Source organism: Rattus rattus, chromosome 15 (assembly GCF_011064425.1).
Source record: "Rattus rattus isolate New Zealand chromosome 15, Rrattus_CSIRO_v1, whole genome shotgun sequence".
Taxonomy (NCBI): domain Eukaryota; kingdom Metazoa; phylum Chordata; class Mammalia; order Rodentia; family Muridae; genus Rattus; species Rattus rattus.
In genome coordinates, this window is record NC_046168.1 from 34,416,889 (window position 1) to 34,430,210 (window position 13,322).

General features: G+C 42.4%; 2 pseudogenes; one reads left to right on the forward strand and one right to left on the reverse strand.

Moving 5' to 3' along the window:
- Nucleotides 1-3,855: 3,855 nt before the first annotated feature.
- On the reverse strand, nt 3,856-5,209 carry LOC116884703 (annotated as a pseudogene).
- Nucleotides 5,210-5,525: 316 nt separating this feature from the next.
- On the forward strand, nt 5,526-7,308 carry LOC116884346 (annotated as a pseudogene).
- The last annotated feature ends 6,014 nt before the right edge of the window (nt 7,309-13,322 follow it).

The following is a 13,322-nucleotide window of genomic DNA, read 5'->3' on the forward strand; positions in this document are numbered from 1 at the left end:
ATATAGAAACAAGGTTTTGGTGGTCAGAGTGACCAGGCTTAGTTCAGACCAGCCAAAACAAACAAAGCTGTTCTCAAAAAAAGACCCCTACCCCTCCCTATGGTAAATTCCGAGAAAACCCACCAGATGTGTCAGCCTGACCTTATCCAACCACCCAGCTCCTCCCCTTTCCCACGGACTTTCTGAGGCCAGGTGCAGAGGGGGATGAGGAAATTGGCTAATTAAGCCAAAAACAGCCCCTCGAATAAACCAACCAATGCCTGAAGAGATTCTTTGTCCTATGTTCCACCAATCAGAGTAAGTCAGCTAGCCCTGTTGCTGAGGTCTGCCCTCTTTAAAGTATAAAAGATGTGTGCTTTTTGAGTTCAGGGTTGCCTCCTCTCCCTGTGTGGATGAGCAACCCTATGCGCATGGATCAATAAACCTCTTGCCATTGCATCGGTCCATCATCATATTGTGTTCTGTGGGTTGCACTCCTGAGCTAAGACCACTTTGGGGTCTTACAACATTTTCTCCAAAGAAACAATAACAGTTTTGAAAACTGCTTTTATACTTGAGAAAAGCTGTCACAAATGAGTTTTGTGAACCCATGTAGCATTTTACTATGGTGTGGTATACAACCAGTCCCAGAGCTTGGGAGGCTGAGACAGAAGAATCATTCATTTAAGCTGGCCTTAGTCAAGAAAACCCTGTCAGACAGAGAGAGAGAGAGAGAGAGAGAGAGAGAGAGAGAGAGAGAGAGAGAGAGAGAGAGAGACAGAGAGAGAGAGAGAGAGAGAGAGAGAGAGAGAGAATTCTGTTGGAGTATGTTCTGAGAAGAGAACCCTACTCATTTTTCACCTTATTTCATTTGCTTGCTTTTCCTTTTATGATACTGAAAGATGCATATTCTTCATTACAACCACAAATGTGTGTGAGACACTGTGCTGTTTTTAGGGGTAAGAGAAATGAAGTGCTGATACCATGTCTTGGTTAATTAGAAAACACTTCTAGCCCCTTTCCCTTTATTATATGCCCCCTTCTCTATTTTCCGTTTGAACTGACATAGAAATAGGGTGTTTCTGCCAATTGAGTATGTTAGAATGAGAAATTTAACTATTTTTCCTCACCAGAATAGTATCAGTGTTGATCTGCAGAGAAATCAGTGCTGAGATGTGTCCTGTGGGCTTTATCACAAGAAAAGCATGGCAAGTGTTCTGGGGACAGAGTACAATCCAGTATAAGGGGGTGGATTGCCTGACAGCTTCAATAAATGTGCTTACTTGAAACTATCTCAAAATGAGATAGTTGTCTTTTCACATGAAGCAAGTGCAGGTCTGGGACCCTGACAATACAGTGAGTTCTAAGGCTGTTCCAATTTCCACATTTAGCTGAAGACATGGGTGGAGGTACACAGATGTCATCAACACACACACACACACACACACACACACACACACACACACACACACACTGCTGTATAAATCATTCAGGCTGAGGGTGTAGATTAGCTGCTAGACTACTTGCTTAGCATGCATCAAGTGTTGGTGTTAATCCCTATTACCTCAAAAACATGGTGGTGGCACATTCCTATAATCCCAGAACTTGGGAATGGAGGCAGAGAGATTGGAAGTTCAAGTCATTCCCAGCTACACAGATAATTTCTAGAAAACACTGTCAAAAAAAAAAAAAACCCAAAAACCAAAAAACAAAAACAAAACTTTGAGGCCACTAAGATATCATGTCACCAGCTCAAGTAAAGGAGCATGTCACCAAGCCCAGTGACCCTAGTTTGACATGAGAGGAAAGAACCAACTTTCTCAAGTTGTCCTTTGACACGTGTGCCAAGGTATGCATGTGCCCACACCACAAATAAATAAATGTAAATGAAAAATAAAGTAATATTTGGAAAACAAGTTTGGTGACTCACAATGTAATTCTGGATCTTGGGAAACTAAAGGGCTAAGCAGGAAAATTTCAGGTCTGAAGTCTAGCTGGAGGGCAAAGTGATACTACTAATTGAGACCTTCTTCCGAGGTGATTTTAGATTGTGTTGACAAATTAAAATGACCTAAATTCAGTGCCTAGCACCCATATCAGGTGGCTTACAGTCATCTGTAATCTACTCTCAGGAGATCTAATACCTCTGTCATCTCTACTTGCATGTACACATACATACTTAAAAATAAAAATAAATCTTGAAAAAAATCAAACATTTTAGTATATTTAGTATTCAAAAGTTGCTAATTTAACACACAGTAGAGAGTGACAGCAAGAAAATATTTTGATTTCCATAGTTAAGACATTATGGAATTTTTGTTTGATTTTATTTTGTTCTTTCACTTTTTAAGACATTATGGATTTTTTTTTAAGAACAGAAATTTTCACATGTACAGTAAAAACTGCATTTCACAGAATACTGAGATCTTGATTCTGAGGTAAGGTGTCTGTGCAGGCAGTATTTGCCGACACTGTGATAGCATACCTGCTGAGTAATGCTTTACTATTGTGCAACCCCAAGGCTGATGGGAGTTCACATCATTCAACCCGTGCTGCTGCCAGAATCATCTTGGCTTTGTTTCACATCTGATTTTGAGTTATTTTTTGCTGGTTGTAAGACACCTTTTACCATTGCCAAAGTTTTTCCATGTTCACACTCAGCTACTGTACCCCTGTATGGTGTCCTGGCCTACCCTTTGATTAGCTGTGTCCTATGGAACCAATGCCTTAAGCTGAAACCCATGTAAGAAAAGGCACAGTGCAGAACTAAGTGCTGCCATAGCAGAGTAGTCTTAACATACTGATCCAGACTCTCTCCTGGACTTAAGATGTGACTGGAAGTCAGCTTCCCCACCCTCCCCAGCAGTTGGGATCTTATCAACATCTGAGGTCAAGGAGTCACTGGGGCCTGGAAGGGAGGGGATCAGATTTTTATCTTCATATTTAACCAATTCATTCAGGAGTGTTGGAGCCTGGGGAAATATTCACATTAGCCAGACTTGAAAATCAATTTAGGAAGTGGTAATACTCCCCATACGATCACCGATGTTTGCTCTGCAAGAGTATAACTCATGGCCAACTGGCTTCCCCTCCCAAGGGATGTCATAAGCTGATTCTTTGCCTCAGGAACCACTTGTCACACAAATCAGAGTTCCTTTTCTAGGCTTCCTAGAGACTACTTTTTTTTTCTGTTGTCATGACAGCACCCCCCTTTCTCTGTACCATTCAGTTTTCACTGCGGGTGAAAATCTAGGAAGAAAATACTAACAGAGAAGATGCCCAGGGCTTTGGAAGGTCACAAAGCATGACAATCTGCTCAGAAGTGTTCTAACCCCACAGCAGGACTCTTGCATTCTGGAAGAACTTCAAACAGTTAGACTTGTGAGGTGAATTTCAATACTTTGATCTCAGAAATTACTGATGTTGTAGAGGTCTTTATTGGAAAAAGAAAAATTTGCTTAGAGGTGGCATTTTCAGTATTTGGGTGTTACATCTTCTTTTGACCTTCCCCTCCGAATGGGCCCCATCCCAGAACTCTTCATAGGTCGTTTGCATTTCCTTCACAGTGAGGAAGGCCAGTGATCTTGGTGTGTGTGTGTGTGTGTGTGTGTGTGTGTGTGTGTGTGTGTGTGTGTGTGCATGTCTGTGTATACACTCAGGCGTGCTGCATCTCTCTTTACTGATCTTCAGAGATTTGAGCCTGAAGCTCACTGTCGAGATTTCCTGTGTAAACAAAAACAGTTCATCCAGATCCAAGTGAAAACCACAAACATTTCCCACAGCCTATACCACTCATTCTTTCTAAAAGTATAGTTGAAATATTCCCATCAGACACTGAGTCCCTTAATCTATGCTTATTAAAATTCTTTTTTTTTTCAATGTTCAGTTTCCTTTAATGACCCCCATCTCCCTTGAAGGTGCAGGCAGCTAGGCGACTGGCAAGACATGTTCACTTGAAGATCTTGCCTTGATTGATGGCTTTGCCCAGATGCTGGAAGGCCCCCTCCCAGGAAAAGTACTCTCGAACCAGGGTCTGGGTCTCCTCTACCAGGATCCAGTTTCCGACATGTATATGACTCATAGTCATATACATAGTCATGTATATGACTCATAGTCCACCTGCCAATCTGGACTCAGTGGAAAGGCAAGATCTTGGCCTCGGAAGACCCAAACCCCAGAAATGGAGCTGCTGTTGTTGGTTCCAGACAGGATAACACTAGCAAAGGCATTCTTTCTCAGTTTGTCCAATCGCTGGAACATTCCACTGATGAAGTTACAACTCATGAAGGTCTGGGTGAGCTCTTCAGGGAAGCGGTACTCAGCATACCACAGGGACCAGCCATCCTAATCAAAGTGCTCTCAAAAATATGGCAGCGCCACAGAGAGGGTGTCCTCATTCGCTTAAACTCATCCAACACAAAGGTACTCTTGGGCAGGTGAACGAAAGGGTCCTTGGCCTTGGGCTCAGCAGCCAATGCCTGCTCACACTCATCCATCTCCTCCTCAGGAGCTGAGGCAGCTACCTTTTGTTCCTCTTTCCGCTCAGTCTGGGGCTTCTGCTTCTCTTCTCGTGAGCCCTTTTCTTTCCTTGGGGTATCCTTTTTTGGCTGGCTCTCTGCAAACTTCTTAGCATCAAACTGAGCCATCTTTTCACACAGCTTCACCTCCCCCAAGATGGCTCTGGGGCTGGTTGATGCAGGTAAGGAACCATCGGTTGGTATTGGGGAAGGCCTGGCAAAAAGAAGGCTCTAAGGCCTGTTTATAGAGCTACAACAGGGTACATGCAACTGTGATGTCAGCCAGAAAAGTTACCAACCATTTGCTTCACCTCCTCTTTTGCATTTTCAGTGGCCTGCTTGTTGTGGTGCATAATGCCTAAGGTGGGGAACACCCAGGTGCTAGCTGAAGGGAAGATGTCACTGTCAGCAAAGCTCACCCACTGCAACACCTGAGCTGCTGCCTATGGCGTATTTCTCAGCAACTCCTCATTGCTTACGTAATAGGCGATGTCATTGCTCTCAAACACACAGAATCCATCATCGCCCTCAAAGGCTGAACCCTTGCCAACAGGAAATTTTCTGAGAAATTTGGGGGTGCGGTTGGTTTCGCCGAAATGGAAGTGGGGTGGTGCGGAGAGCACGCGGACCTGAGCCCCGCTGACATGAGCAGTGATGAGGGCCTTGAAGACCCTCCAGTTTTCAGGGTATGTGTACAGGGTCCCAGCCGCCATGGTGATTCCGCCGCTTATTAAAATTCTTATCACATAAGCTTTTGAACCAAGTTTAGCCTCATTAAAAAAAAAAAAAAAAAAAGGAAGAAAGAAGGAAAGAAAAAACTTTTTTCTCAATGGGTTGCTGTCATGTAGAACTAGAGTTTTAAAAAGGTTACTCATTGTCAGAGTCCGGATGTGCAGAGCCGGACGTACCTGAGGGAGAGCCAGAGATAGGACTTGCCGGACCAGCTATCAGCCCCAAGGACACTGACCATCCGTAGCCACCCCCTCCCCTTCCTTCACTCCCCAGAAGTGAGTCATCCCCCTGAGTGAGATGAGCCACCCTACCTGCATTGCTGAGCTGCTAGACAGCACATACTCCTTGCTGATGTAATTTCGCACCGAAAGTAACTGTGCACCATTTGAATTGACCAATCATGTGTAACCTCGAGAATGCCCCTAACCTCCCCTATATAAACCCCCGAGTTTGGAAGCTCGGGGTTGATTCCTCTGTCTCCTGTGTGAGATACGTATCGACCCGGGATCCCGCTAATAGGGATCTTGTTAATAAAAGCTACCTCTTGTTGTTACATCAAGACCGGCTACTTGTGATTCCTGGGGGCACCCCACCCCTCGATTGGATCGAGAGACGTGGCTCCCCATTTAGGGGTATGCTCTTTCAGTCAGAAAGCAGGTGTTGTGAAAGCCACCGCTAATTCAAAGCAAAAATAGGAAAGGAAAAAGACTCACATCAACATTGTTGTAATTGGACACATAGATTCTGGCAAGTCTGCCACAACCGGCCACCTGATCTACAAATGTGGTAGAATCAACAAACCAACCATCTAAAGGTTTGAAAAGGAGGCTGCCGAGATGGGAAAGGGCTCCTTCAAGTATGCCTGGGTCTTGGACAAACTGAAAGCTGAGTGTGAGTGTGGTATCACTATTGACATCTCCCTGTGGAGATTTGAGACCAGCAAATACTATGTGACTATCATTGATGCCCCCAGGACACAGAGACTTCATCAAGAACATGATTACAGGCACATCTCAGGCTGACTGTGCTGTCCTGATCGTTGCTGTTGGTGTTGGTGAATTTGAAGCTGGTATCTCCAGACGTGTGAGCATGTTCTGACTTACACCCTGGGTATGAAACAGCTAATTGTTGGTGTCAACAAAATGGATTCCACCAAGTCACCATACAGTCAGTCAGAAGAGATAGGAGGAAATTGTTAAGGAAGTCAGCACCTACATTAAGAAAATTGGCTACAACCCTGACACAGTAGCATTTGTGTCAATTTCTGGATGGAATGGTGACAACATGCTGGAGCCAAGTGCTAATGTGCCTTGGTGCAAGGGATGGACAGTCACCTGCAAAGATGGCAGTGTCAGTGGCACCACACTGTTGGAAGCTTTGGACTGCATTCTGCTGCCAACTCGTCCATCTGACAAACCTCTGCGACTACCCCTTCAGGATGTCTATAAAACTGGGGGCATTGGCACTGTTCCTGTGGGCCGAGTGGAAACTGGTGTTCTCAAACCTGGCATGGTGGTTACCTTTGCTCCAGCCAATGTAACAAGTGAAGTCAAGTCTGTTGGACTGCACCATGAAGCTCTGAGTGAAGCTCTTCCTGGGGACAGTGTGGCCTTCAATGTAAAGAACCTGTCTATCAAAGATGTTAGACGTGACAATGTTGATGGTGACAGCAAAAATGACCCACCAATGGAAGCAGCTGGCTTCACTACTCAGATGATTATCCTGAACCATCCAGGCCAAATTAGTGCTGGCTATGCTCCTGTTCTGGATTGTCACACGGCCCACATAGCATGCAAGTTTGCCAAGCTTAAAGAAAAGATCGATCATCATTCTAGTAAGAAGCTGGAAGATGGCCCCAAATTCTTGAAGTCTGGTGATGCTGCCATTGTTGATATGATCCCTGGCAAGGCCATGTATGTTGAGAGCTTCTCTGACTATCCTCCACTTGGTCATTTTGCTGTTTGTGATATGAGGCAGACAGTTGCTGTGTGTGTCATCAAAACTCCAAGAAGCCGCAGGAGCTGGCAAAGTCACCAAGTCAGCCAGAAAGCTCAGAAGGCTAAGTGAATATTATCCCTAACACCTGTCACCCCAGTATTAATCAGGGTTGGAATAAAGGTCTTAGAACTGTTTGTCTCAATTGGCCATTTAAGTTTAATAGTAAAAGACTGGTTAATGATAACGATATATCGTAAAACATTTAGAAGGAAAGAATGTTTTGTGGACCTTTGTTTGTGTGTGTGTGTGTGTGTGTGTGTGTGTGTGTGTGTGTGTGTGTGAGAGAGAGAGAGAGAGAGAGAGAGAGAGAGAGTGTTTTAAGTTATTAGTTTTCAAAATCAGTCCTTTTTAATGGAAACAACTTGACCAAAAAACTGTCACAGAATTTTGAGACCCATTAAAACAAGTTTAATGAAAAAAAGAAAAAAAAAAAAACCTGTTGGTGCCACACAAACACAACCATCTCTTTCATCTACATGTTTTGAAAGGAAAATCTACAGACGTTATGAATTCCACGGTCAGAAGGAGCCTCCTTTGATAGTGGAATGTTTTTAATTATTTAAATACTTTCACAGCAAGAGTTCACAGTGGGATGGTTTCTTAAAGTATTACTGGAATCTCCCTGCAGGTAACCATGTAACTGTGTGAAAGCCATTGATTAAACAACCTGGCATGAGGTAAAATGTGAGTTCCCCACTTAAGAGTGCTGCACTGAATATTCGAAACCTCATTCACTTTCACTTGTGAGAAATTGAAGTGTTCTTCAACTGAACTAGGAACCCTAGTTGGAGGTAAAAGGCACGCGCAAACCTCTGTTGGATTTTTATCTTTTAAAAAGATATTCAGAGAATATTTTCTAGTCAACAAACAATTAATTATCCTCAAAAATTCCATGAAAATAGAAGTCATGATTTCTTCTAGCCCTTGGGAAAATGTTTTCAAATATAGATAGGCAATGGCTATCTTAGGATTCCTTTTTGACTGCACTCATTAGTAAGTAACAATCCCCCCACCCCATACACACACATGAACAAGAAAACAAAGGCTTAAAAATAAGGTCAAAGGTGAGCTGGCCAAGCTTACCAGGCATTCCTTTCCATTTAGATACTGGATAAGAGCACACAGAACTCAGAACTCTGTTTCTCCTTTCTGCCTGTGTTTTTTGGTTTTTGTTATTGTTTTTTTGTTTTTTTTTTTTTTTTTTTGTTTTTTTTTTTTTGGTTTTCTTTCTTCCTTCTTCCCCAACACATTTAGCATTTTTTTTATCATCTATTATATGTAAGATTTATATTAAATACTTTGGATAGTATTTAATCTATCACTTTGTGAAAAAGGACAAATAATTAAGTCATTCACTTATTCATTCACTGAGTCATTACTGATGAAGTACCTATTGCATGCACCCTGCATTATAAGTACAATAAACTCTTACCTACCTAGGACCCTAAGTACATGCAGGTGATGTGGGCTTAAAAATAAAAAAGAGGGTGATATTCTTGTCTTCAGTTTCTCTACTTGCCTATGACCTGAAATACATAATGATAATAAAAATGTGTATAATTAATCTCTATAATCTTTGTAATGTAATGGATACCAATTGGTGTTATACTAATTTTCATCCTTCTGCTGTGATAAAATATCCTAACCAAAACCAACTTAGGTAGGAATGCTTTATTAGGTAGAAGTAATTTATTTTGGTTTACAATGCCAGGTTGCAGTCTGTTACTGTGGAGAAGTCAAGGCAGGAACTTAAAGTATCACACCTTTAGTTAAAAGCAAAGAAAGAATAAATGCATCTTTGCTTGCTTTCATCCAGTTTCTTCTTATATTGTTCAAGATTCCCTGGTTAGGGAACAGTGCTGTCCACAATAGGCTGGGACTTCCTACATTCAGTAATAAGACAATTTCCCTTCCCTACACATGGTTACAGGCCAACCTGACGAAGTATTTCCTCAACTGAGGCTCTTTTCTGAGGTAAGTATTGTCATATTGTCAGTTAGAACCAACTAGCAGGGGCACTGCAGATTACCAACTGAATGGGAATTTAATGGAATGTTTTATGTCAAAGACAAGAAATTCAAAGAGTTTTACAGAGAATAATTTGAAATATTTCTATTACTAAGTAACTTTCTTGCCTGAAAGACATTGTTTTAGAGTCTCTGGGTCTGCCTACACATGAAAATATTAGTTCTTAACTCTTCTGAATGCAGACTGTCAGTGGATTTTGATACATTTGTCATAAGTGTATAATAAAATCTGGAGAGCATCTCAGGGTACATAGAATACATGCTTAGCGTGCTCATGGTTCCGAGACCAGTATGGAACCCACTGTGTATCCCAGGCCGGCCTCCAATCTACTACTTTTGTTTTCACAGGGCTGAGATCACAGTGTGAATCACCATCTCTCATTTTTGTTCTTAGTTCTGTGGGGTATATCTTTTTCTGTTATGCTAGCCATTAAATTTAGATACAGAAATAAACGAGTTAGAACCAGACTCACCAAGTATTTATTGAACCAAGATTTAATTTATTTTGCTTCTCAATGTTTCCCCTTACCCACTGGTTCTTCACTCCTAAACCAAGACTTCAAAGTCCAAGGAAGTATTTAATGTCTCAGTAAAAGTAAGAAAAAAATTTAATAGTAATAATGGTTAAAATTATTAAATGTTAATTAATCTTAATTATTTAAATATTTCAAAGGGGTATAACAAAAATGTATAGCCTTAAATGCTCATAGTGGTGAAGGAAAAAAAAAAGGCTGAAATTTTGTGAGTTAAAGATACTGCTTAAAGCACTCAAGAGGCAGAGGAGGCAAATCTCTAAGAGTTCCAGGACAACCTAGTCTGCAAAGTGAGTTCCAGGACAGCCAGGGCTGTTACACAGAGAAACTCTATTACAAACAAATACACACACACACAAACAAACGTGTTGCTTAAGAAGCTAAGAAGTCATTAGAGTTGACATAAAGAAGAAAAATACAGATAGCAAAAATTAGCAGGAGAAAAGTGTGCTAATGAAATTGATCAACAAAAATTAACTATTAGCCAACAATAAAATCACTAAATATATGGCAAGTCTGATCAAGAAAACAAGTTAAGGGGCTGGAGAGACGGTTCAGCAGTTAAAAGCCCTGACTGCTCTTCCAGAGGTCTTGAGTTCAATTCCCAGCAACCACATGGTGGCTCACAACCACCTGTAATGGGATCTGATGCTCTCTTCTGGTGTGTCTGAAGAGAGTGACAGTGTGTGCACATAAATAAATAAACAAATCTTTAAAAAAGAAAAGAAGAGAAAACAAGCTAAGGGATTAGTTGAGAGCAGAAGAGATGGTGAGACATAACAATCATTGTAGAGGACTGGGATATAAAATATAGCTTAGTTGATGAAGTACTTAGCATTCACAGTAAAATCATGGATTTCTTTTTTAAGAAAAAGACTTTGAATTACTTCAATTTATGTTGTGAATTCAATGTTTATGATTTCAAAATTTTTATCTTTTTTTTATTATTCAATTTCTTTAATGTATGCAAAAATAGTTGGTTTTGGGGGTCGTTGTTTTGTCTTTTGTTCTCTGAACAGAATTTCACTTTGCAGCCTAGGTTGTTCTAGAAAACTCACTATGTAGTCCAGGTGGCCTTGAATATTTCATATTCTGCCTCAACGCGCCCAGTGATGGAATTACAGATATAATCCATCATACCCTGTTAGGATTTCTCATTGCATTTTGAGATAGTTTTGATCATTCACATTTGGTAATGTAGTTTATTGTCATAAAATTTTACACAATGGTATTAAATCATGTTTTTAATTTTTCTACTTTTCTTTTTGAGACCCACTGGGTAGACTAGATTGCCTTTGAGTTCATAGATATCTGCCTACTTCTACTTACCATACACTGGGTTTAAAGGCATATGTCACCATGCTGGGGTTACAGGTGTATATATGAATACCAAACATTCAAGGATTAGATAAATGATTTTTGATTATATATAAGGAATACTCTTGGATTCATTTTTTTTCACTTGAGACTGATTTTATTGTTTTTTGTTTTTTGTTTTTTCACAGTGGTTGGAGTCACTCTGTCTTCCAGACAATCACAGCACAGGATATCATGGTGCTGGGCGGTGGTGGGCCTCACACAGGAATGTGTTAGTGGCTACAAATCTGACTGTAGCACCAAGCCCTTTGCCTACCCCTTCTAACCTGGAAACCCAACTCAGTCAAGTCTCTCTGGCCCCTAACTCACTATTTCCTGTGCTGTCTCTGAGCATCAAGGTGGCCTAACCAGCAGGGGCCAGACTGTGACTTGGTCATCAAGGTGGGTGCTTCAGTAAAGCTGGTCGGTACTTGGGCTAACTCCTCACTCTGCCAAGGGAGAGACTTGAGAGGGTCCCACCTCACTACCAGTTAACTAAAGAGAGGTTGGTTTTGGGAAAACTTACTCTCCTCTGAGACACTTCATTGAGGTGTCTGGAATTTTAACAAGTAACCGGAGAGGTGCAGGAGGGCTGCAGCTCGGGCCCCTCTGACCACCCACCAGCCCTCTCTCTGGCCCTTGGTGGATGAGGTGCACCTGTGGCACCAAGGTTTTTGCCCGGGACTCCTGGTGATCCAGGGCAGGACAATGTCTGGGCCACAACCAGTCCCTGCTTGTAACTCAAGACTCAATCAAGCTTCCGTCTGAAAGCAGCAGAGGGAGGGAGACTGGTTCCGAATGTTTCCACGTACAGGGAACAGAATGTAGGCCTCTGAGAATCCAAACGCAAATGGCAGTGGTGAGCTGAGTAAGAAGCCTCTCTCTGGAGGGCAGTGTCGCTGGCAAACACAGGCAATGACAAGACTGCCAAATACACCCGAGTACAGTCAGACGATCGTTCGGTAAACAGTAAATGTGGAAAATAAATTACCTTGAGAGGGCCATATATGCTCCAGGCATATGGTTAATGTGAGCAAAATGCCCATTCAAAGTATCTTCATAGGAATACAGGACTCAGGGCAACATACCATACTATACCACAATATCACACACACACACACACACACACACACACACACACACACACACACACACACACACCATCCAACATCACTGTGTAGACTTCACTTTTGTTCGACAAGGATTTTGGTTTGTGGCATCCAAATGCAGACACACATTCACCTTACAGCCTTGGATCTGTTTGTGTGTTTACATATGGACTTGATTTTTCTTCCTTTTTTCCCTTTCTCACCATAATGGCAGTGCCAAGTCTATGCCTCGTCATTCAAGAGCAGGGAAGGACCCAAACTCTTTGCATGAACGGCTGGGTGGGGAATGTTTGTCTCTGTGGCTTCTATGCTCCCTTTTCCTGACAAAGCATGGACGGGCCTCCAGGGCCAAACAACAGTAACCAGGCCCTGAGGTCTGCTGGAGGGGACTGTTATCTCCCACCCAGGTGACTCTACACAGGAAAGTGAGTCATGCTTCTCCAACAGGCTAGGAGCAGAGCAGCCACGAGAACCACGGGTTACCAAGGTGTTCTTCTAAGTGGTTAGTTTAAAACAAACAGGTACACAAACAGACTTAGTCAAATCCAACAGGAAATAGTGTGAGAGCCAGGCTAGGAGGCTGCCTTGTCCTGAACACACAACTTCCTCAGTCCATCTGCTTACAGAGGACAAGGAGACAGAGACTGCAGACTGTGTTCAGAAGGGGCCAGGGCCACTGATCAACTGTGGGCACAGACAAAGGGGAGAAGGGAAGGAGGCTATGATCTCTACCAGTCTTCAGACTCAGGTCTCCACTCACAGAAGGCCCCAGGCTACTGCCACCAGGCCTGTTCAGACTCTCTCCCCCTGGCCCAGCAGTAGTCAGACTCTTGGGAACTCAGCCTGGGGAAGAGCAGCAGAATTCCCTTGTGTAGATAAGAGTTCCTGCCTGCCCACTGATCTGGTTCTTGTTTCCAGCTAGCCTTTGTTACCCTTTTTTTAAAAGGAAAACATAGAGAACAATATAATTTTCTACACCTGAAACAGACTGAAGCTGGCCAAAGCCTGCTAGGAAGGGTCCCCTCCACAAGCACAGATGTATACTTTCTGACTGCGGCTTGTCAAATCAAC